Below are 25,000 nucleotides of genomic sequence, written 5' to 3'. Positions count from 1 at the left end.
CCACTGACCCGACCTTAAAACGAACTGGCTCCACGATTCCTCGTACTCGACCGAGCACGAAAGAACGGTTAGCGGCTAGTTACCCGAGGAAGCCAGCGATCGACGTCCAACGTTTCTTGGACACAGAGACTTTTATTAAAATTATTATAATCTCGCGCGAGCACCCCAATAGATTCTTCGTTTCGATCGAAATTGAATCTCGAGTTGATCGATATTCCGCTCTCGTGGTCCTCCTGTCTTGCCTTACCTTTAATTAACTTCTTCGCCGGGGCAGACTCGTTCTTCTCTTTTTCCTTTTGTTCCGACGCGCCGCGAAGTTCGCACGCCTCCGCGTTTCCACGCTGTCTTTCCCCTGCGACGACATAAATCTCAATTATTCCTTTCAACGTGTCGTTTATCTGCTCGTCGGTTTTTTATCCACGCCAAGTACGAGACGGCAACGCGGTACGTTTTCGCAGGTGCAAAGGCCAGGTTGCAGCAGCAGCGGCGAGAATCGACGATGTGCTCTTGAAAGGTGCGGGCGGTCGCGAAACCTTCGCGATCGTTCGCCGTCTTCCATAATTTCTTCCATTTCTCCCAGCATCCTGAATTATAAAATGTCGACCGGTCTTCTTACTCGCGCACCTGTGCTCCTGAAAAACCGCACTCGGATCGATCGGTTCTCCGACTAGCGCGATACCTTTCGGCTGCCTGCCAATCCGACTTTTAGACGCAACCTCTCGATTACCGCCAGTGGAACGTCATCGGCTGAGATACGATTCTCAGATGCGGCAGCCTGTTCGTAATTACGGTAAGAAACTTTTCTTTGCAGCATCCGACGTCGCGACTCTCTCCCAACGTTCTCGTTTATCGAGATGTTCGAAAACGAAGAACCGGAAGTTCGTACGGGCGAATATTATCTACCTATCGACACTTGCGTGAAATTACCGTGCGTCCCTTGGAGCATTTTTATATCTCTCTTCTTTTTCTCCTTTCATATCGTTCTTTCTCTCATAAAAGAAAATTCTTTCAGTTATTCGTACACGGTGACTGACAAAAATGTCACACAACACGTACCGTACGGAATTTTGATCTATTTATTATGCGCGTTACTTTTGAATATTCTGCGATGTTGACGCTTTGATCAGACACCACTATATCGGTAGAATGTGAAATCGATGTAAAAACGTATACATGTATGCGTGTAGAAACTACAAAATTCTTGCTATAAACGTATATTGGATAGAAGATGAGTACACGATATGAATAATGGTCTTAAACGTACAATTGGCATTTATTTTCAACGTTTAGTAAGCTGTAAAATTTCGACAACCTTATCGTCTCTAATATCGTATACTTGCGTTAAATACCATGTAGTTTCTATGTATATCTTGGATTTTGTTTCAGTCGTATAGTTTCAATCGTATGTTTATCATATACGTAAAAATTTTCTACGGTAAGTGTTGGAATATCTTGATGAACCGCTACAGGTAATTTCCCGTTTCAACTTTACGTTAAACTACCAAAAGCCCTTCTCTGGATCGAATCCGAGTGGAAAGTAGAATTGAAAGAGAAAAGTTTTAATTTTATTAAATTTACATCTGGAAGATAATTGTCCAGCAATTTATTAAAGGAGAGCATAAGAAAACGTAAAGCTTCTTCGAGCCAGCCATTCGGTTATGTAGTACACTCGTGTCCTCTCTACAAACAACTTTATTTAATTAATTGAAACGCATTAAGTTTTTCGCGAAAGTAAAGAGGCAAACAAAGGTAAATTCGACTCTCACTCGCTAAACTCTGTTCCGAAGGTCTCTTCCTCTTCGAGTTGCACTTCCTTAGACTCTTTCGCTATATACATCGTATCGTGTCTGTATCGGTATTACCAACCTGATGAACAGGAAAACTAGTACGGTGTAGGTAAGCGATGAAGAAAAATTGACAAAAAAACAGTACAGATATCTGAATGCAAAAAGAATATACCAAGAGACAAGTGCAGAATACAAAAGAGTCACGCACACATGCGATGCAGACCAGATGCGTAAAAGTAGTATGTTCCGTTTCAAGACGAACGTGAAACGCTTGAACCGTTCGTCGACGAAAACTAATTTTATTTTCGTAGCCATGAATTTTCGACAACTACTTGAATATATGCAATTTAACGAACGCGATATTCCCGATATCCATTCTGTTCGACGATTGCAGCGATACAGACGACTTTCGAGTCGTCGTATTTGGTCGCTGACTAATAATAATAAACCGACAAATTACAAGTCGTAAATTATTAATTTCGCTCTCGAATAGAATAATCAGATAATGTACGATTTATACGATTTATACAATTTTCTCGCGAAACTTCATTTGTTTTATTACTTGTTGGCTTTATCGATAACGGTAACTTCTAACTCGCGACTTGCGCCTAAAACTTGTCTAATAATGTTGGTTTAGCTGTACAAAACAGTTTTATAAGCAAGGCCGGTGCGTGAAGTATCTTAAAATTCGCGACAAACTGGACAGAAATAGGTGGTTAAGAATTTCCAAAGTAATTTAGAATGTTCAAACAGACGAAAGCTTGACAGCGCTGGAATTCCACAGTGGCACGTTGCACGGTAAGTGGTTCCTTTGGAAGAAATTTCTGCCTGCTCGATAAACGCCGGTGTTCGTCGCGTAAGTCGACTTTCCACATTATTCTTTCGATCGTCGAAAAGTTAACGTCACAGTTCCCTAGTTCTTTTCCTTTTTTTTTCTGTCCCAAAGTATTAGACATCCTCGTTTCGCCATCCTGACGATAGATAGTTACATCGAAGTCGATCGCATTAAAATTTCCATGGAAATTCCCTAGTACTCGTTCCTTTCTCCGATCCGCCAAACTTTTGGCGTGAAATTTGAAGTACGGCACAGCCCATGTCCGAGCTAATGGAAAGACAAAAATGCTCGATTAGCAGAATTTCAGGATTAAGAATAATAAGGCGAGCGTTACTTTTTTCACGCTGAATTGCTTGTGTATCGAAATGAAAATCATGAAAATTGTCAGTTTATTTCGATATTTAAGAATACCATATTTCTATATTGTCTTTTTCGTCGGATTCTTTAATTATCACGATGCACTTCAAGCATCATTTAGAATCAATAGGATAAATCAAAGAGCTTTCTTTTTTTATGATATTTATTATATATTAAAATATTTTGTACGTTTATAATTCGCAAGATGACTCCTGCGAAGCTCGACAGCTTCGGCGTTCTCAAGATTTTCGCTTACTTGTTTGGCTGTAGAATTTCCCGACTTTTTTAACACACCTAAATAACTGTGTAGAGACATGTAAACGAATTAGCTTTTATTTTTAGTAATTCGATTTTAAAGTTACTTTTGAAAATTCCCTCTGCGCAAAGCATTTATCGTCTATAGAACTGTAACGACGTTTCCATTTTCCTGTTGCAAGACTAGAAATGAAAAGCAACGCTGTCGGAAGGGTGCAGACACACGGATTATAGAGACGAGAAGACAATGGAGAGCACGCGACATGCCACAAGCAACGATGCTCACTTTGCCATTCGCAAAACTACTGGCAGTTAGTTTAGATTTATTCGGCTGGAATTATTTCAAATAAATGTTCGCAAACGGAAGATAAAAGATTCAAAAGGTAATGCAATAGATATATTCAATGATTTCCTTTACTTTCCGTCGATCGTTCCTTCTTGGAAACGAATATGGTGGAAACTAGGAATAACTTGAATTAAAAATACATATAAGGAAATAAGCGAGATATAATAATAGATGGAATAATACAAATATTCTTATGTTCATCTAATATATTTTATTATTCTATCCTTTTTCTATTATTCCGCTGCTTTATTATTATTTTATTAGTATTATTAATACCAGCAATATTGTTCGAAATAGAGCTGATTTTAAAATCTTTACATTTTCAACATTATTAATATTCTTTTAAATCGTGTTATTCGATATTATGTATTATTAATTGTGTATTATTTAACAATTTTATCTAATAATTAACTAGTAACTTTTTCTTTATATTAGCTTATATTATAAGAATTGCATTACACGTTAGTTTGTAATTAAAATTTGCAAAATTTCAGTAGTCTTATATTTCAAATTCCTTACTTCATTTGTCAAATCTTACATCCGCCAACCCATATCCGATATATCTTCTATTCCGAACTCCATATCACAACTCCGTTCCTTACATCCGACTTTCTCTGTTCTGCGTCTCACGCCCCGGGTTCCACATCCTGGTTTCATGATTAAAAATAACGCAAAGAGTACTTTTCGTATAAATTACGCACAAGAAATCGTTGCTTCTCGAAAAGGAAATCCACCAGCCCGCAAAATAAAATTCGTAGGTCACAAATTTCATGCAAAACGAGTGACACGAGCGACGATAGAGATAGAGAGCGATAGTGTACGACGAGGACAGGTATATGTATAAATTAGTTCCACTTTATCTACTTTTGTGATTGTATTATCTTAACGAAGCATCCAGTCTTCTTCCTACATTCCATTTAACTTCCGAAAGACACGAATAAAGGTTCGCAAATTCTGCTCGGTAGATCAAAACGTTAATCTGGACAGATGATATTAATTAAACGATTCCTACTATCACTGAAGCATCAAAAATATTTATTTTCGAATAATATCGTTACGAAATGATTGTAGATTTAGTTTGTAAATTAACGTTTCTCTTGTGTGTTACAGAATTAATTTCCCAGCAACACCAGAAAACAGCAACAAGACACAGAATCTTCGCCACGTGAAAAAATTAATTGTGATTTGTATCAAGTAATGATAATTAGCCGTAATCCATTATATTCCATCTTCTATAATTATGTCTAACATTTACACGTATGTTTTTATTGTGACAAGCGCTATAATTTATCAATATCCCAAATATTTCAAGAAACGTGACTATAAATGTATAGTAGTTTGAAAGAAATGCTCGTACGATAGTTATATTCGAAAACTAAGTATGATGCATCGTTAAAGTTAGAATTAAGTATATATTAAGTTATACAGATTAATTGTGTAGATAAGTTATATAGGACAATTCATGTTCTATTTATTCATAGATGGATAAATGCGCGAATCACTATACAATTGAGAGTATTTACAAAGATTATTGTAGAATTTCAAAATTTGATCAATAAATAAATCTTATAAAGGGGATTCGAAGTAATACCATGTCTCTGAACTCTGTCCATCTCCAATCTTAATTTCTTACCATCCTCGCGAGTTAGAATAACTGAAATAACAAAAATTCAGAAAACTTGCCACTTCCTATGTTATCACGTTCTTCTGATACAAAATCGCAAAATCGAACCAAATTTTCGCGATTTCGGCTCCGAGAAAATCCAGGAAAATGACCTCATTTCCAGGAATCACCAGAATCGTGCCACCTCCTGTTCCATCGTGTTCTCCTGATACAAAATCACTGGAAAGACAAAATTCCTGGTCCGAGAACACGATGGAACAGAAGGTGGCACGATTCTGGCGATTCCTGGAAAATGACGTCATTTCCAGGAATTGCCCCAAGTCGAAATCGTGAAAATTTGGTCCAACTTTGCGACTTTATATCAGGAGAACACGATAGAGCAGGAGGTGGCACAATTCTGACGATTCTTGGAAATGACATCGCTCTCCAGGAACAATCGAAGCGATTCCTGGAAATGAAGTCATTTTCCAGGAATACCTCTTGTTCCATCACATTCTCCTGATACAAAATCGGGAAGTCGAATAAAAAATTTAGTCGAAATCTCGAAAATTCGAATGTAATCGTTTATCCTCGACTCTGTCCACCTCCAATCTTACTTCCTTATCATTTTCGCGAGCTAGAATAAATGAGATTTGAAAGCTTCAGAAGAATTTCAGGAGCTTTCGTTCCTTAAAATGTATATAATCTAAGGTACCGTTGTGGGCAAGTTGTGGGAGAAATATATCTTTCCCGTTTAAAAATATATTTTGCCGCCTTTGTTTGGTATATTTGATGTTCTAGGATATGGAATATTGGAAATAGGTTTGAGGGAATTGGTAGTTTGAGTTGGAAAAAGCAAATAGGGTGTAGGATATGGAATATAGAGAAGAATACACCGAGTGTGGGATGGGATATGGTTTGGTAAATATTGGACAGAGGATGTGGGATATGGTTTGGTAGGTATTGGATATAGAATGTGGGAAAGGACATATGGAAATGTGCTGTAGGATGAGCGATATGGAAATATGAGAATCTGTTGTGTGAATTAGGATTCAAGATGTGGGTTAGAAAAACTAGTTATGGGATACCATAGGACGAGGTGCATGAAACACGGAACAGGTGAGATGGAAGTGTGAACTGTGGATTGGGCTTGAATATTATTTGTATATAAACTATGTGAATCGTGAGGAAAGTAGGATACAGATTATGTGATCTAATATGAAACTTGAAAGAACACGCAACACTCTTCTTATCTGTTTCGAATATTTTATAGTAATTATAATTGTTAGTACAAGGACGATATTTGATTAGAAATAAGTAAAGTGAAACATAAAAATTGACAATTTTTAAATGATATTATGAAACACAGTGCATAATAAAATATAATGCTTTTCAATAACCACTCGATTGCTACTACAAAATTGCTCAACAAGCCAAAACAACCTCGAGTCAAACACTCGTATTCATCTTCCGCATTCTCGATACACCAAAGCCAAAGTAGTTGGCAGCTGCTGTGTAAGAAGGTTGCCTCGTTACTCCACATATTCTCCGCGTGCTTGCTCGTTCCAACTTGCCTCTACCAGTGGAAGAGCAACGAAGGGTGAGAGTGGAAAGGGTGAAAAGGAGGGAGAGCAAGTTGTCGGTCTAACGACGTGGGCGTGTGCAGCGTGCACGAACAAAATAGCGTGGAACCATGGCCGATCGTGGTCGCATAATCAGCTCTATTGAGCAATCTAGCCACTATGGATCGCGAGCTGGTAGCACGGGCGCAGAGTAGCCGTGTGTAGCGAAGCCAGAAACAGGGCCAGAGACAGAGGCAGAGGCAGAGACCGATGGTGGTCGGCGGTCGGTGGTCTGGTCTCGCGGGTCGACAGCTCGGTAGGCCCTCCCTTTTCGTCGCTATTCACACGTTCGTGTCTCCGCCAGCAGCCGCTTCCTGTGTCGAGACGCGTATCCCCTGCGACACGGCCGCGCAAATAAACGGAGAACGCGAGCTTAATTGCACCCTTTCTCTCGCGGAGTCTCCATAGCCTCTCGTCTCTCTACGTCTGTAGCGTGGACTTGGCAAACTACTCTACACGGTTTTCGACTCTGGCAAGAGGCAGAGTTTTTTCAAACGCCGACGCGATACAAATCCGACTGGTAAACATCAGTTACAGGACTGGGGAATTCGCGTGGGTACGAGAGAACCGTCGATAGAATGGATTCTCGCGCACCCGGATGCTGCATATCGCTCTCAAACAAACTAATACGAGCACCGTGTACACTTCTGGTCATAAATATTGGGACCATTTACCGTCTTCTAATGCAGAACCTAATAATCCGTTTAGATTGACGAAGAAATAATCGGTTGATGGAAATCGTAAGTTCACCCAAAATAACGAGTAAGAACAGACAGTAAAAGATTCAAAGAATCGCCTGCTAAGTCACGGAAAGATAACGAATTTATGCGATACTATCTTCCGATCGACATCTCATCGAGCGAACTTTGGCTGAATTAGTTAAGAAATTTAGCGACATTTGTAAAAGTCTGAATTCGACTTGGAATTCATATACAGAATGCAAAGCGATGGAAAAGTTAACCGATGCGATTGAAAATCTAATAATGAGAACAGCGGTTGGGAAAAATTATAGACGAGAAGAGAATTTCATTTTATTTATGAGATTCTTCTTGCGACACAGGATACATAGAGGCATGTAAAATACGATTTTTATTTCAAACGAGATAATACTCGTAAAGACTTTAATATCATCTATAAGTGTCCAAATATTTATGATTGTAGATATGAAACTGAAAATAATATTACGTACCTAACAAGCGCCGATGCTAAATCACGTAAGCTTTACTCGAATCGAATTAATGGAAATGATAATTCAATTCGAGTCAAGAAAAATAACGCATTTACATTACTAAAGCATCGAAAATTTCTGAAAGTCAAGCGGCTTGACTTATAAGGATGAAAGTAGACATTCGAAAGAATATTAGATGTAAAGTTTCGTTCAAAGTTTCATATATGTAAAGTTTCGCGATATAGAGAGAGAGATATTGTATGAAAGTTATTTGATAGCACGCAGCATTGTAGGAAATGAAAGTCAGATCCGCGGCGAACGTGTTAAACAACGATTTACCCAAGATAACTACAATCGCGTCTATAAGAAGGCATTTCTTGCGAATACGCGTCCACTGCAACCGACTAGCCTAATACGCGACGCAATATCCCTAGGAGTGCATAGTTGTACCACGTACAACGACGTACAACGACGTACAACGACGTACAACGTGCGATGCACGATAGATATACGACGTACGATGCGAGGACCGTTCCGAGGATTACACGGTGAAGCGGTCGCTTTTCCAAGAAGGCGTGCATTACGTTACGACAGCCTCTCGATTTCTCGCCGGTTACCCACCACTTTGCTGCGCCAGTGAATTTTCATTCGCGCCCTGACTACGCGAATATATCTTCGTGCCCGGCTACGAATACGAAACCGCTATCTCCTCGTTCACGAGCTACCGGACGAATCGACAAACGTCTAACTTCTCAAACAGACCGAGATAACATCTCAGCTGGAAAACGCACTTTCGAAACAAACCACGGAGCCACCCCTCTCTGCCTCCCTCTTGCTCCGTGGCTGTCTGTAGAAACGTAGAAGATGCTTCAACGCGATTCGTTCGAAGGGGAGATGCCAAGATCTTTCGCGAAGGAAACGCGATCTCTCGAAAGAACGTGGCAAAAAGCGAAGATCGAATCGAATAATTTTTCGTCTTTTCATTTTCACCTTTCTTTCTCGATAGGAGTTTCTTCTTTCGGCTGTCGAGACTCCGCTCGAACTACGAGGATGCGTGAATCGCGACGATTCGTCCCTGAAACTTGGCGAGAGTGAAGCCGAGAGGCTCGTTACAGCCTCCCGGCTGGCAAACTTTACAGCAACTAAGCGCCTCCGATATTTAATTTCATAATCAACGGCAATTTCCTAGGGTGAAACACCTCTTGAAACGGGAATTTCCAAAACGCGCAACTCCCTCCGAGTTATCGGAATAAACAAAAATGACGAGAGACGCGACACATGCTCTTCCGTTCGTTTTATGTCGAGTGCGACTCTTTATGTTTAGATTTATTAATAAATATCTAACATTACTGGTAACAGAAATAATATTATAGAAGAAAATATAAAAGATATTGAGATTAGAATAGGTGACGGGTGTAGTATCTTACTGTTCTCTTCGCTTCCACTCCGTGTTTGTCTATCCTGTCTTTTATACCAGCGACACGGATATCTATCGAAAAGCGTGAAATACACGGAAAGCAGGAAAATTTAAAAATATTGAACGCTAAATGCAAATATTTATAAAACTGTTTATATTTTAACGATACCCTTTGAATTTCACCGTTTGTTACTCGCACTCGCAAAAATATAAATTCACCTAAATATTCGCAATCTATTCATATTCTTCTGTTCGAACAGCTGCTGATCTGGCATAAATCGTTGTAATTGATGCAGGTTATCGAGGAAACGATTAATCGGTCAAAATTATGTATTCATGCAAGATAACGATTCAAAATACACGGACAGAAATTTATGAAAGTTGGTCGCGATAATTAGAGGAAAATAATGAATTAACAGTGGCGGTATATCGGTGGCCACAATTCTCTGATTTAAATCTTATCGAGGAAATTTTGGACAATTTAGGTAGAAAATTTGGAGGAGTTGGAAATCTAAATGTAGATCGTGGGATCACTTATGGAATTCGTGCAAATAGACAATTAGAAATAGAATGCAAAATCTAATAAATTTAATTAGTAAGATCATCGGTGATGAATAGAGAAGGATATAAATTAAATAAAAATTTGATTGACGATATTTTCATTACAGCGTAAAATGTTTAGATTTCTCGTATTCCAAGAATTAATTTCCAAACGAAATAGTCATTTCAGAGGTCTGAACGAGTTCTTAATGATCTTTCGTATTTACTTTGCTTTTTCTCTAACCGTGTTGTAATACTTACGAACGGAAGAACATACATAAAAAAGCAGGCGAAAAAATTAACCCTCGACTAACATTGTTGATAGGTGACCATAAAAATCTGAATAATGGTACTTAATTTGAGAGTGTAGAATTTTATTCAGTCTTCTGTACTTCACGTAGTAGACTATTATTAATGGTCTTTATCGCGTGAAAGTAGAGCACGAAATAAAATTAAATGCCTCAACCTTTGGATAATGAAACTAGGCTATTGGAAGATTTAAAAAACGATTTAACCGGTATATCAAAATTTCAAATATGTAAATAATCTGAAATAACAATCGACAAATAGCAGGAAACAAGACTACCGATTTATTCACAAAAGCAAGTTGCAGTAAAATATTCAAATGCGGGGAATACTCACCCCGGCTCCAAATATCTAAAGGTTGAAATTATGTATCCTAACTTAACGATATCGGTCGAGGATGTTGGCTCTTTACACGCGGAATATCAACTCTGTTAGCACGATATTTTTGATCTCGTGCGAATTTTATAAAATTATTATACACTGCTAATCGAATTTGCTAATCGAAAATATTTCCTTCCTTCTAAGAAATATTATTCTAATTTTAGAAAGAAAAAGGTTGTATTCTAAAAAAATAATTTGTCAATATTTTAATTAAAGCTCACGGCGTGATTACGAAAACATAAATTTCATTTCGTTTCGCAATCACTCTTTCGACTAATCGGTCGATTGTTTCGAAAGATATCGCGCTTTAAAACAAGGATATCACACCTGTAAAGAGTAAACGTACATTAATCTGCTCGATAATCCCTGCTTGCTATGCATTTATGGGAAATCTGATGTGCAAAACGCTAATTATAACAATCGTGAAATCATTTGCTTCCAACCACCTACTCGATAAAAAGAAGGATTAAGACGCTTTTCGAGGGCAAAAGGTTAACAACGACGAAATTCGCAGCAAATTGCTTAATCGTCGGGGTGTTCCGTACAAAATCAATAAACATCAGCCAGTTCCGGCATTCTCGACGAGACTTTTCCGCGTTCGCCGCAACGTCATGCTCGACCAAGGGACTCGTGTTACAGGTTTCACGAAACAGTCTCGCGAGGAGAGAGCCGCCGCGATACCTAGAGAAAGAGGGTAACTGGAAGCGGTGGTGAGCGAGCAAGTGGAAAAAGGTGGAGGTCGGTGAAACGGGCGCGCGCGGTGCACGCTCCAAAGATTTCGATCGCGAAGGAATGAAGTATTCGCGAGGCGTATTCCATCCATGAGGCAAAGCGAGCGCAAATATTGATTTTCAATTACGGGATTCGTGACTTCGCGCAATGTCCCTGCAGAAGGAGCGTGCAGCCGGCAGCCTTGGCATAAAAGAAACCACAATCTCAAGGTCCATCTCGTTGCAGCGTGCTTCTCGATCGATTTACAGCGCGATTTAACGTCTCGGCCGCGCGCTTCGATGCTTTCCAGCTTTTCCTTCGATCCGACGGATAGGTCAGAACCTTCTCGTTTCTCTGTACAAGAAAATTGGTCGGGATGGAATGGCCAGCGTGACTGCAGTGATACGTTCGATCGTTCCTTAGACAAACAGGTCGGAAAGAATGAGCAAGAATTTAAGAATGAGAAAGAATCTCGAGGTAAGGGGAATTCGATTGAAAAAACCTGTGGAAAAAGGCATTGAGAATCGGAGAGAAATGAAGTCGAGTAAAACGAACGGTCCATCGACCGCGCGGTTTCCTTTGAGTCGCAAAGTCCCATCTCTGTGCTGCGGCCGCTGGATGCGTTTCTCTGTCCCGGTTCGACAAATTGTTCGGTAAAACTGGATCCTTCGTCCGAAAAATACGATCGGTCGGCGGTCTTTCGGTGGTCGTGGCTTTAAGAGCCACCGAGTGCTCGATTCCGCGCTTTGAGGTCGGAACGAATGAAACGCGAAATCGAAGATAGACGAGGAACCGCGCTACGAACGCAACAAAACGCTACGTACACGCCCGTTCGTCGGTATTAGGGCACCTGATAGTCTACGATCTACGGTTTATACGAAACGTGGTAATTCATTCGGATTATTAAATGGCGAATTTTTGTCATATCGCGTTTGTACCGCGTGGCACGATCTAACATCTAAGTACCTAAATACAGTTACAAAGATACGGTTATCAGAAGTAGTCGCGTATAATAGTATTTATCGTAACGTTTGATTGCAGCATGTTAGATTTCGTACCGTTTAGCACCTGGTATTTCCGTTTTCGAGGATATTTCAGTCAGAAAATACACGGCAACGAATAAACAACAATATTTTACATTTTACAAAAATTGGTGACGACGTTGAATCACCTTTATCGAACTCCGACAAACGCTATAAAAATTTGATACTCTGGAAATGAAATACGGAACCTGATAAGAAAAGGAAACTTTGTTCCTTGTAACCACTGCACACGGTAAAAGATTGCGAAGACTATTTATTTGCAAGAATTCGAGAAGAAAGTAACGAATTGAAAGTTACAAGATCATTGATAATTAATAGATAATTCGTAAAGTTCAGCTTGTTTTTCTCAAAGTGTCCTGCCACTTGACGATAAAGATTATTTTTAAAAAATCTCATCGAGATCAAAGATATTCGAGGACGCGTATTTCAGAAATCAAAGTCGTTTTTCACGAGAAATTATCGCAAAAGATGGTAAAACGTAGTTGAAAATAAGAAGAAATAGTCCGGCGATGATACATTACGAGTAGGAAGAAATAAATTACATTCGTCATAAAAAGAAACCGCTGAAACTTCTGCATAGATCCAATATACAGTATAAAAGTTTATTCGTTGGTGATCGATCGATTGCTTTACGCGAATCAAAATTACGTTAAAAGTTTGTTGAATCAGCCTGCAACAACGAAATCATGCCGGCCAATATAAAGAAATTCTCGAGAATAAGAAGTCGCAACAGAATTTTCGCACAGACCTAGCATATAGCGGAAAGGTTTACTCTTCGATGATCGATCGATAGTTTCACGCAGATCCTGCGATCGAAATTCCAGCAAAAATTGGCGTAACGTCCGAGTAGCGACGAAACGAAGCGAAGAAAGGGGACCTTGGTCGGGAGAAGAGAGGAATGGCAATACCGGCCTTAGCGTAACCGTGGAATACTCGCGACGAACAGCAAAAGAGGAAAGAAGGAAAGAAACAGAGAAGCTAAGAAAGCAAGCACGAAAGGCAAGGGGAACGAGTTGAAAAACATTAATTAATTCGTGCCACCTTAATTGCTAGCTGTGAAAGTTTTAAAGGGGCCGCAATTAACGCTCGATTCCGGTAAAATTCTCGTTCCAACGAACGGGACGCGCGCCAGAATCAAAAGCATCTTAGATAAAAAAAAGTAAACTCGGCTGGCTCTCGTCGCGTTTCTTTTCCGCGGCCTTCGTCGCGCGACTCCGCGTCGCATCGCGCCAATTTCCTTCCCGTTCTCTGGGAATTTTCGTCCAGTAACGTTCTCTCGATCGATTCCCGTTCGAATCGTCCAGCCACAGAGAGAAAGAGGATCCTCAATTTTTTCCAAAACGAGGAAAAAGTTGACCAGAGCTGCCACGGTTCCCCACGGTCCACGGAGCTATCGCTTCTATCCTCTTAACGTCTATCCAATCTCTTCCCTTAAAATTTCAACGGTAAACCGTGTTTGATAAGAACTCGCTCGCGCTTTTCCTCTTTTTTCCCCCTTTCGAATTCCTCGGAAGATCTAACGAATCTCGAGACGCGGCTAATTCCACCAACTACGTCCTCCGCCGCTTATCGAATCAACTGATTAAAAGACCCACGGAAAGGGTAGATTCGACGATTCGTGTTCCAGCACGTCGATACATTCGTTCATCCAGATGAATTTCTACGATCCGTACGAACGTCGTACATATTTATCGACACACCGATAACTTGTTGTGGTTATAATTAGACCGCAGATGTTTATGCAACTTCTATGAACACGGTCAGTGACGAACGAACAAGTAAAATCCCAGTAGGGATTTGTCTGATTCGATTAAAGTAAATGTTGCGACCGGCGCTCTACTTTAGACAGTTTGGATATTTTTAGGTATTATGCGTCTGATTATAATATAACGTGTTAGCTTAACTGTTAAACTGTTAATGTATAGAATGTCGAAAACAGTTGATTTCTGTTGTCTACAGCACTGTGAATCTCGTTAATTTTAGATCATCTGTCAAACATTATATATAAAATAACGATCTCATAAATATTTTATTAAATTCTAGCAAATATTCGATTCAGCAATTATTGATAACTTGGTAAGAAAGCATCGATGTATTCGGGATCGATCAATACGTGCTTGCGTTTTATGCTACCTCTATTCGCTCTTTCGACAGCTAGAATCGTTCCAGGAATTTTATCGGTTCATTTTCTATTATCTTTATTAGTGCCATTAGACCATCCTGTTTTTAGTATTTCAAACAATTTACTTATAAAGTAAAACTTATCGTTAAATATCTTGAACGATCGAACAGAAGCTAAGATATAATTGTCAGTTTCTATTATTTTATTAAAATCAGGAAGTTATGGAAAATTCTTTAGAACGAAAACTGTGAGACGAACAGGCGGAGCATGCCGCATCATGATACGTACGGAACAAATGACGCAAGTACCGACCTCGAATTAGTAGAAAACAGACGCGCAAATCTAAGCACCTTGAATCATGCGGTGAATTACGACACGAAGGTTCGTGCAGGGTGCAAAAGGTGGGAGATCGTTTCGGCGTTTGTAAACGGGCCGAAAATATCGATTATCCGATAACTCGCTCGGTCGACTAGCGTCGATAAAATATCGGTGCAGACTTAATTACGGGTTGCTTTTTTCGAGCGGTTAATCGGCTCGTATCGAAGCGAGTCGACGCGGACGTCGCGCGTCGTCGCCACCCTTCTCCATTGGCTTTACCAGCGATCGAATTAAGAACAATGGCAGAAAATCGATATCCGTCCCCTCCAAACTTTGCCTATGTGCACACTGGGACCGCTCCTGCGTCGTGAGCAATGCGCGAATCGATCGAGTGTTTAGCATTTTCCTCAAAACTTGAAAGCCGAGCGAAAAGTTCAAAGTTCCATAAGAGCTGTTTTGCACCAGTGACACGTGTATCGCGATATACGTTTGCCACGATGATTACCGTACTCTTTTTATCGCATGTACACATGTAAAGAATACAAAATGTTTACCGAAATACAAGTTTTCGTAGCCAGCGTTTGGACGATAAAAGAAACCTGAATACGCAATGAAACTGTACATATGCGAAATTACTCTTGAAATTGTATTTAAAATTGTTGTGGCACGTGAGTGAATCGGATGACGATGGTATTCCGACTGACGCGCTTCCTCGAACCAGCAAATGGTACAGAGTTTAATAAAAGCGTAGATAACCGACGGCCAGGTGTACCGCACTTACGCAAAAGTATTGTACGTGCGTGTGCATATTATCGAAAGACAAAAGACCCAGCAATAAGATACTCGTACGTTATCTTGCTAATTCCGTGCGGGTCATTTGATTTTCACTCAGCGATACCCTCTTGTCTATGGAACACGCGTTTTTTCACGGAAGCTATTCCGGGGAAATGGATGAGGTTGAAGTTTTACCCATTTGATCTATACATAAAGGAGCTACTAAACAAAGAAAAATGAGTAAGAAATATTGAGTTTATCCGATCAATGAGAAAAGATAAAAGGGATCTTTCCATTCACGGTGTTCTACATCCACGGCGATACTTCAGCCACGGTACGAATGCCTAGCAATTCTTGCTATCTTTCTTCGATCGGATGGAGAAATGATCGTCGACGACCGATCGACAAAGCACTATACCGAAAATCGGTATCGTGCCATCGCGTATCGTATCTCACAAGAATCGCTGTCACAGGCGATAATTATCACGCGATATTCCACGCAACGTATCGCGATATGTATATCGTGAATCGCGGCGCGAAAAAGCTGTAACAAAAAAGGGAGCAGCGAAAATTCGAAAAGAGACAGAGGAAGCAATTAACGGAGGCTCGCAGAGTGGAGTATTCGGCGTTTAGCTGGTTTCTTCATGGAGTGCCATTATCGGAGGAAGCGTATACACTGTACAAGTTAAGGAACAAACGGAGTTTAAAACCGAATGAAAGCGCTCAAAGCGGCCGTCGAAGATCGTTAGGCGATTTGTAAGAAAAAAGGGAAGAGCGAAAAGGAGGCAAACGCAATAACGGAAAAGGACGAGCGTGGAAAGGCGAGTCCCGTTTCTAGCCGCGCGAAAATGCTTAGCCTTGCGGGAAAATCGTTCGATCGGATACGGGACTTAACGAGATATCGTTAACGTCGGTGTTCGAGAAGGAAAGTACGTGCGCGCGTTTCCGCAGGCTGGCAACGGTTCGCAGACGAGGCCGTAAACGACGAGTCAGTTTACGGGGTCGATTCGGTGGGTCGCGCGACGGCTCGAGTGCGCGAGCTCGAAGGCTACAATGGATGGCCCTTTTGAGCCCTCGCGTTTCGCCTTCGCCTTCTTCCGCTTCTCCTTACTCCCTTCTGCGTTAGCCGTATGTTTACGGCCCTTTCCAACCAAAGATCGAAGCCAATAGGTTATGCATTTTTGAAGCCGAGCGCTGGGACGAATGCTCCTCCGCGACTAAAATTACTTTGTCTTTACGCGGAATCGAATTAAAGTGATAGAGGGGTGGGGGAGAGAGAGAGAGAGAGAGGGAGAGGGAGGAAAAGTTTTTGATTTGAAATCACGTTTGCTTCTTTGCAGGAGAAACTTGTAAAAAATTGTATACCATCGTTGCTTTCATAACTGATTACAAAAATTCAACGACCATTTGACAGATACCTTTATCGAAGTATCTGTCAATAGAGATTTGTCGCAAAACGGAACGCTGCAGGGAATTATTGGACTTATTTTATTGTACAGCGTTTTATTTATTTGCGATTGTTTCGGTGATCGACGTGCGAGATAGGTGAAGAAACGTAGTAACGGTATCTACTCTGATCATTGACGGTCATTTTCATTTACATATTTGGCTGCGAATAAGACATAGAGAGTGAAGAGTAAAATCGAAATATAAAAAAATAAATAATATGTCAAACTGAATTACCGTTCGCTGAATCGCATCAATTCTATTTTTAATATCTCGTATCGATCATGAGATTACTAAAGGAATATAGCGCTTTGATTACGTAACCTGTTATACAGATTAACAAATTACAAATGCAAAATCTTTAAAATACCCGTACAACTTTCCACAGAGTTTCCTCTGTTAATCCTTAAAAGAAAAACACGTGCGAAAGTTCATTTTCAAAATGGGTGAAACAAACGACCGTGCGTGGTCGATCAACGTTCTCCAGTCGGTGGGGAACACCGATTTTCTTTTCGCGAGAAGCATTCGTCCCGCGTCGAGCTCGGTATCCAGCCGTGACAGAATTTCATTAACGCGATTAAGGAGAAGGTTGACGGAGCGACGAAGGCAGAAGCAAAGACCGATAACGAGAGATTTAGAGGAACAGAGAAAGGAGGAAGACTCATCGGGGAAAGAAAGTTGGGGTAACCGCGAGTCAAACGTCTCGAATGCTTCTCACGTTCTTGTCGCGCGCAACTCTTGCCAACTGCGAAATACGACCGTTTCCAGCCTTCTTCCTTTCGTTTTTGCCCGTGTCTCGTCGTCGTTTTTCTCCGTTCGCCTCTTTTTTCTCTCCATCCTTTGTATCTCTTTCGCGAAAAGAGCTCGCGCAGCGTTCCCTTTCCTCCTTGTACTTCAACCGCTCTCAATTTCTCTCTCTCTCTCTCTCTCTCTCACTCTCTCTCTCTCTCTCTCTCTCTCTTTCTCGCAATTCCTCGGTCGAAATAAGCCCGAACGATGGCAGTCGAGCGCAAGACTGCCGGCCGGATACTAATTAAGAGCGCGTCTTTCAATTATTCTGCTATTGACAGTCGCGCAATCTACTCGTCGACCGGATGCATCGGGCCGAGCGCACAAAGAACACAACCCCGTGCTCGGTGTCATAGCTCTTTCGATTCGGTGACTCTCGATTCCTCCCTCGATCCATTCTTTCTCTCCCACTTTGCTCTTCCCTCTTTCTCTTTACCCTATTTTCTCGACTCTGCACTTTCGACTCACGACATCCGACCAGCGAAGATATCTTCGTTCCCTTCAAACGTTCCGAGACTCTCACGCTTCTGTCGCCACGGGATTTGCAAAGTTACGTACCCTATGACGAGAGACGAACCGGAGAATCCCCGTTTCTCCCTTCGCGTCGTCCCTCTCTCTATCGACAGACAGGGCGACGGACCTCGAGAGGGCCGAGTTTAACGCTATACAAAGCGGTTGATGGCCGATTAAATTAGCGTAACGTAAATTAATGGAAAACGGTACACCCTCGTCGTCTCCGCTGCCCCGGGGGTCGTCTGGCCCGGAAGACGAGCTGGAAAATAGGCCGAGACTCGTGGCACTGGTACATGGAAACGCGTGTCCGATGCGCTTCGACAGTTTTCATATTTTACGATTTAAAGAGCAATCGACGCTGCCGATTGAAAGTAATCGACAGGAAGAGTCGACGGGTCGAGGGTATTAAAAACAGGATTTGGATGCAATTTCGCGCGTAATCCATGGAAGCCTCCGAGTCGAGTGCGCGGCCGTATCGACAGAAAAGTCACGGACGAACAATCGTATAGCCGGAATTTTCCGATTGCTGCAGCCACCCGCTCGATCGGTCTGCTGTAACGCGAATAGCGAAATCGCGCGGTATTCGCAGGTCGATCCTGTCCTCCGATGAAATTCGGGACGACGACTCGTACTCGCCGAGCGTAGCATATTTCCTGCAACCGCTAAACGATAGCCAGTTTCGAGTTAATTGGGTAGACTCGCGTGCGCGAAGACTCTCGGATCGAAGGACGAAGTTTATCGACTCCGCTAGCCAGAAGACGAGGCGATAAGGCGAAGCGGAATCGAAAGCTCGCGACGACTCGACGTATCGTTGGAAAGTTAGACGTTGGCCGGAGTTGGGCGAATTCTCGCGAAGAATATCAAACGGCTCGATATCCACGTCGATAGGGGAAATTTGCATGGACCGACGTTACGAGCGTGCCATCGCATTGCGTCACGTTTGCCGCAGGATCGCATGGCCCTTTCTAACGAAAACGAAAAGCAAAGGCGACCAGAAACGGACCGACGTAACGCGCAAGACACGTTGCACGGCAATTTGCAGCGACTCAATGCCGAATGGTGTTTGTCGACACGACGAACGAAACAGCAACGTTACCGCGAACGATACGTATTCTCGCTCGAAAGTCGTTACCGAGGATGGGTAGGAGAAACGAAAGAGGCGTAAAAGCGAGGAACGAGAGACGAGGGAGGAGCGCAAGCGCGCGATCCGGGCATTGAAGCAGCGATGCATGTCCAAACGCAGTATATTCTCATAGACGTACTCCCCGGAGGTAGCTGGATCACGACCGTGCCGGGGATATTTATTTACATTCTGGCAATTAGTCGAGCATTAGTCGTTCCTGCGGAGGTACGAATAACCCCGTCTACGGTGGGTGGCGAGGCTCGTAACAGCGGCTAGCCGTCGCGTCGCTAGAGCTTCCCGATCCATTCGGTTCAGTCGCTGGTCTAGCGACAACTTTCGACCTCGATTTTCATCTTACTCTTCCGCCGACTCTCGCCACAGCGCCGAATTCCCGAGGTCGGCTTATAAATCGTGAATCACGGGACGTCCCGCGAGGCTCTGCGTTATGGCGCGCGAGGAATTTCTCGCTCGTTCCTCGGCGAGAGAAGATTCGCATAGAGAAGGGCGAGACGCGAGACGCGATCTCGTATGCACCGTCGCGGAGAAAGGACGCGCCGCGATAGTCGGACTAGACAAATGGAAACTGTCGCGAAACTTCCGAGAAGCAAAGTCTCGCGGTAAAGGGCGGAAGACGCAGAGCGGAGGAAAGAAGCGGAACGAGCAGCAGCGGCAGCAGCAATAGCAAGCAGCAACCGGTAGAGAGGGAGCAAGAAAGCGAACCGCGAAAGACAAAAGTGGACGGAGAACACTTAGTTAGCGGCAAAGTCTCGAGAGTACTTGGGAAGTAGCGCACCGTAAAGCGTGACGAAAAAAATGCTCGAAAATAGAAGAAGTTGGAAAGGAGAGGACGACTTTGTTCAACGGCGGAGCTAAACGCGCGAAGGAAAGACGCGTCCGCGATCCCTCGACTTTGAGCGTTCCAACGAAAGAAAAAGACGTTTACGTTTTCGTCGACAGCGCGTTTCGACGAGTTTCCAGGCAATTTTTAAGAAGTCCAGCACGGGCGATTGCTTTTCAAACGGTTTTTGCTTCCAACAAGAATATCTCGTTGTCCGATGGACGAACGAATTATTCGATGAACATCGTGACGTGCTCGCTGTGAAAGTTAATTGAATCGCGTCGATTACCGGCTAAACGTTACCGAGCCGTCGTTCGGTTATAAATGACCTACGACATAAATCGCTGGAAATCGTATTCGCTGCGACTTTTTCGTCGTTTGCGCCACGGAAATTAACCTTAGAACTCGAGCCGTCGCGAACAAGCCAAACTCGAATCTACGATTTTTCTTCCGCGTTTATCCTCGGAAACATTGTTTTTGGGAAATTATTTTCCTGCAGTTGCTACTGATAAAAAGAACGCTCCTTTGGAAAATAAGGGCGTGTATCGATACTTTTTATAGCCGCTGTATATCGAACTTGAACGTCTATGCCGCGATAAACAATTTCTTAGGAATTTTTTATGAAGAAGAAATAGTTTTACTTGAAACTTTTCCAACTTGTATATTCGAGCAACCCTTTCTCGGAAGTTAAGAAAGAAAAATAAGAAAAATCGGAAGAAGATAAAGCGGCATCGATCGATCCTCCTTTCGTTCCAACCAAACATCGCAGTCGCGTCGCTCGATCAACGAACAGGCGTGACACGGGATCGAAACGGGCGTGCGAAGATTCTCGCCAACTGCCAATGCAAACTGCGTGGCGCGTAAATAAAGACGATCGTGTCACGCTGTTACGCTACGATCCGGAATGCGAAGAAACTCGAGGCTCGCGACCTGGACGAATAACCGGAACCTCTCCAGCGACGCGTTTCGTGTCGTTACCTAAAATTTATTCCTCCTGCTGCTACTGCTCCTCCTCCTCCTCCTCCTCCTCCTCCTCGTTCTCCCACCTGTTCCCCGCGTTCGTGTAAAAGTCACTGGCAAGCCGGACGGTTTGAAACAGCAGGCACCAACCAGCGAGCCTTGCAACGCGCGACACGTCGCGATGATTTACGAGATTACGCGCGATCTGTTTTGCAGTCGCGCCGCTGAATCGTCCATAAAACATCGTACTAGGGAAAATAATGGATTGTTTTTATAAAAAACGAAATAGCCAACGGATATAGTGGACTCAGCCTCCTTTGGCCTAACCTGAGTCGATTTTTGGGATACGAGGAGAGACGTTGCGTCGTGGATTGTTGAGCGAGCAGCTCTGTTGGTCGCGACTTTCACCCGTTAACGCGTTGACTGCCATTTCATTTTTGCAAAATATTATATCGTATTTAGTCGAAAATTTAGTCCGAAAATTTTAGTACAATCGAATATTAATAAATATAGATCTGGCCAAGTTGGATGAATTTTAATTCTTCTAAACGCGAATACGATATAATTTATTCTTAGCAAAAATGATCCGACTAATGATATACGTAAAAAGAAAGAGGATATTTACATAAAGAAAGTACTACTCGGTTAATAGGTTAATGGACTAACGCAATAAACTCGTTTGGTCTAACGTGGAATGATTTTAGCTCGAGAATAAACTCTCCTGCTAAAAGAGAACCACGGACAAGAAGCGTTTTTATTATGAGTCCTTCGATTCAACACGTTCTCGACGATTAACGAAAATAAAATGAAATAGATAAAAAATGCATATAAAAAATCGTAAATTCGAAAATAACATTAAAATCATATTCGCCTCGTAAATTCGGTTTAACGGCAGCAGGCAATCTTCTGCTAATTTTCGGCCGAAGTAAATTTATTAAATTCTCAAGGGAAATGCGGAAGAATCTTTATCGACATGCGTGATTTCCCGTTTCAATTTTACGCCAAAGATTTTTCAGAAACCTGAGAAGAACCTTTTGTCGACCAAAACGAAGGTGAGGTCGAGACGCGAAAATAAAATTGCAGCAGGATTAAAGCCAAGTATTCCTAACGTCTTAATAATAAGAAAATCGGGCTCGGTATATGTCAGGCGAAAAATAAGAATCCGCGGCGTCGATCCAACGAAAATAGGTACCGGCGAACGCAGAGAAACAAAAGAAGCGAAAAAATTTGAAAAGAAAGAAAGAGAGAGAAAAGAAAAGGTGCATCGCGTTACAAGAAAGGAGACATATTTCGTGTCGCCGTAAACTCCGGCCACGTCGACGTCCACGGACCAAGCCATCCATCACGTGGCGCGTCTACCGAGAGACGTATGGTAAAGGGACGTTGGTTCCGGGACTCGAAATCCTTCGAAGCAAGAACGAACGAAGCGAGGAATAGGATGCGAGGAAAAGATTATTCGCTTCTCGGACCGGAATTCTTGCAGTGACGTGGCGAAGTAAGAAGGAAGACGAACGGGCAAGCGATTGCTTCGGATACCGATAACATTGGGTAGCGATACGCTACTGGAGTCGGTATATCCCGGCTGTACGCCCGATAGCTGCAATTACCTAAGCTTTAATCCTGCCGGATAATTCGGAAATACATTATCCCAGGAACAAATATTCGCGTCACTGGCGCTAAATCCGCGCGTAAAATCGAAACCTCCGATATATGTACATACCGATCCTCTGCTTCTCTGTTTATCGCGTTCCGCTACCTAAAACTGTCATAAATATCGCAGGAAAAGCGCATAATGTGAAATGCTTTGGCACGATGCGCAATTTCTATGATACGACTGCCGTGTCCGACTATCGTTTCGAGTAGAATCCCGCGATCTTGCAACTAGACCCGTAACCAGTATGCGAGTCAGGTGGGGCAAAAAAATACGTACGCGCGCGACCGTAAGCTCGGTCGTCGACGGTTGATAAAACGCGCGAACGAACGAACGAACGAACGGAGGGACCTAGGGACGGATTGGACGAATGGACGAATGGACGAACGAACGAACGGACGGACAGACGGACAGGGTTGTAAATGGGGTCGGCCAGCCTGAACGCGTATAAAATATGCCGAGCCGCGCTATCTCGCGGCCGATTGCCTGGAAAACTCACGCGAAAATATCGATCCCCACCCGGTCCGCTTGTAATCAGATTAAGCAAGACCAACGGCTCGACCTGGCCATACCTATAACCCTGCACGGCTCCCTCGACACCTGTGTGAGTGCACCTCTCCTCTCCTCTCTCCCTCTTCCAACCCCTCTCATTCCATCCTTCTCTTTACAACCAAGCGGATGACAAGGACAGCCATGAAGAGAGAAAGAGAGAGAGAGAGAGAGAGAGAACCGGAGAAACGGAGAGAGAAGAGCACACGAACGTTCGCACCCCTTCGTCGTGCACCCTCCTCTATCCGTATCTCTCTATCTACGCGCGAAACGGGGCGCAGTCAGTATACTCGGTCCGTTATGGGAACGGCTACGGGTTCGAGTGTGTTTGCACGCCACCCTGTACCCGCTCGACAACGTCTACGGGTTGCCAAAGTAGTCCTTTCGATCGAACTAGTACGAAACACCGTTAGGGATCGCCATCAAAGAAATAAAGCAACGGTGATCGAATGGGACGTGGTAAGTTCGGTCACGTTAATTAGAAAGGAATTGTATCGAGTGAAATAGCGGCATGAAAGAGGCAGATTCGTTCCCCGCACGCAATTTCATTTCTATTAAATTTCACGGCTCTCGATCTGCTAGCCGATCCTACTTTCAAACTATTATCTCTATTCGCGGATAAATGCGATCAGCCGGCGCTTTGTCGAATGTTTCGGTCATTTCCCGGGACACGTTTTCAGACGGCAATGAATTTATTTTAATCGAAGAGATGAGTCTGATTTCGTATCAGATTCCTAATAAAAGGAATCGCTATTCGCACCGATGAAACGAGCTAGGATTTATATCCTATTAATAGTCAAACTTTACCGATATATTATACGGGTATGAATAAACAAAAGAACGTTATATAAACGTAAGCCATTCAAAGCTTTGTTAAAAAGTTGTAATAAAAATACGAAATATCTATAGAGAGCACTGCAATATCCGACTGTAATCCCTCGGATTATTAAACTCGATCTATTTACAATCCTACAAAAGTCACGGAACGGTTTGCGCGTGTCACGCAAATTTATAATAATTTTTCTTTCTTCTTCGACGTTTCTTTGCCTCTACGTGGTATACCAGAATTGTGATAGTTACTTATATTTCAATTTAGATGCCATCCTCTGTTGACCATGTCTCCGAATGTACTCTGATGCTAATTGTGTTGACATGTCATATATTATGTTATAATTATGCTATGCACAATTTCACGATACGAGAACTGCACGAATACTTATTACGCGTATAATTTCCTCTGGTTTCTGAATACATATTTGTTAATGTTCCCATCAAAAATATGGATAAATAATATCTCTTTATAAAATCCAATCTGAAGGTTTCTACGAATATGTACAAATTTTCGTTTGATGAAATATTTCATGTAAACAAAATTTTTGTTAAAATTCATCGCTGTACGAATATTTCTTACGTTCGCTATATATTAGGTTGATGAACATGGAATATGTGAATCGTGTATCCAAAAACTAAATTTGAGACGCCAATATCGCCCACATATTAGATTTCATCTGATCAATTATCAATCGCACGAAATGGAAACTACACA

At 42.3% G+C, this 25,000-nt stretch overlaps 1 protein-coding gene across 1 annotated transcript in view; it reads right to left on the bottom strand.

Annotated features, from left to right (window-relative positions):
• Positions 1–2,199: 2,199 nt before the first annotated feature.
• Positions 2,200–25,000, bottom strand: part of LOC110119140 (mitochondrial cardiolipin hydrolase) — a 58,942-nt gene continuing 36,141 nt past the window's right edge. The window contains exon 5 of the mRNA XM_048412252.1: positions 2,200–2,889. The gene's annotated coding sequence lies outside the window, so the exon portion shown is untranslated. The remainder of the gene's footprint in view (positions 2,890–25,000) is intronic.

Source organism: Bombus terrestris, chromosome 14, assembly GCF_910591885.1.
Source record: "Bombus terrestris chromosome 14, iyBomTerr1.2, whole genome shotgun sequence".
In the NCBI taxonomy this organism is placed as follows: Eukaryota; Metazoa; Arthropoda; class Insecta; order Hymenoptera; family Apidae; genus Bombus; species Bombus terrestris.
The sequence above is the reverse complement of the archived record's forward strand: the minus strand, read 5'-3'. Positions and strand labels throughout refer to the sequence as shown.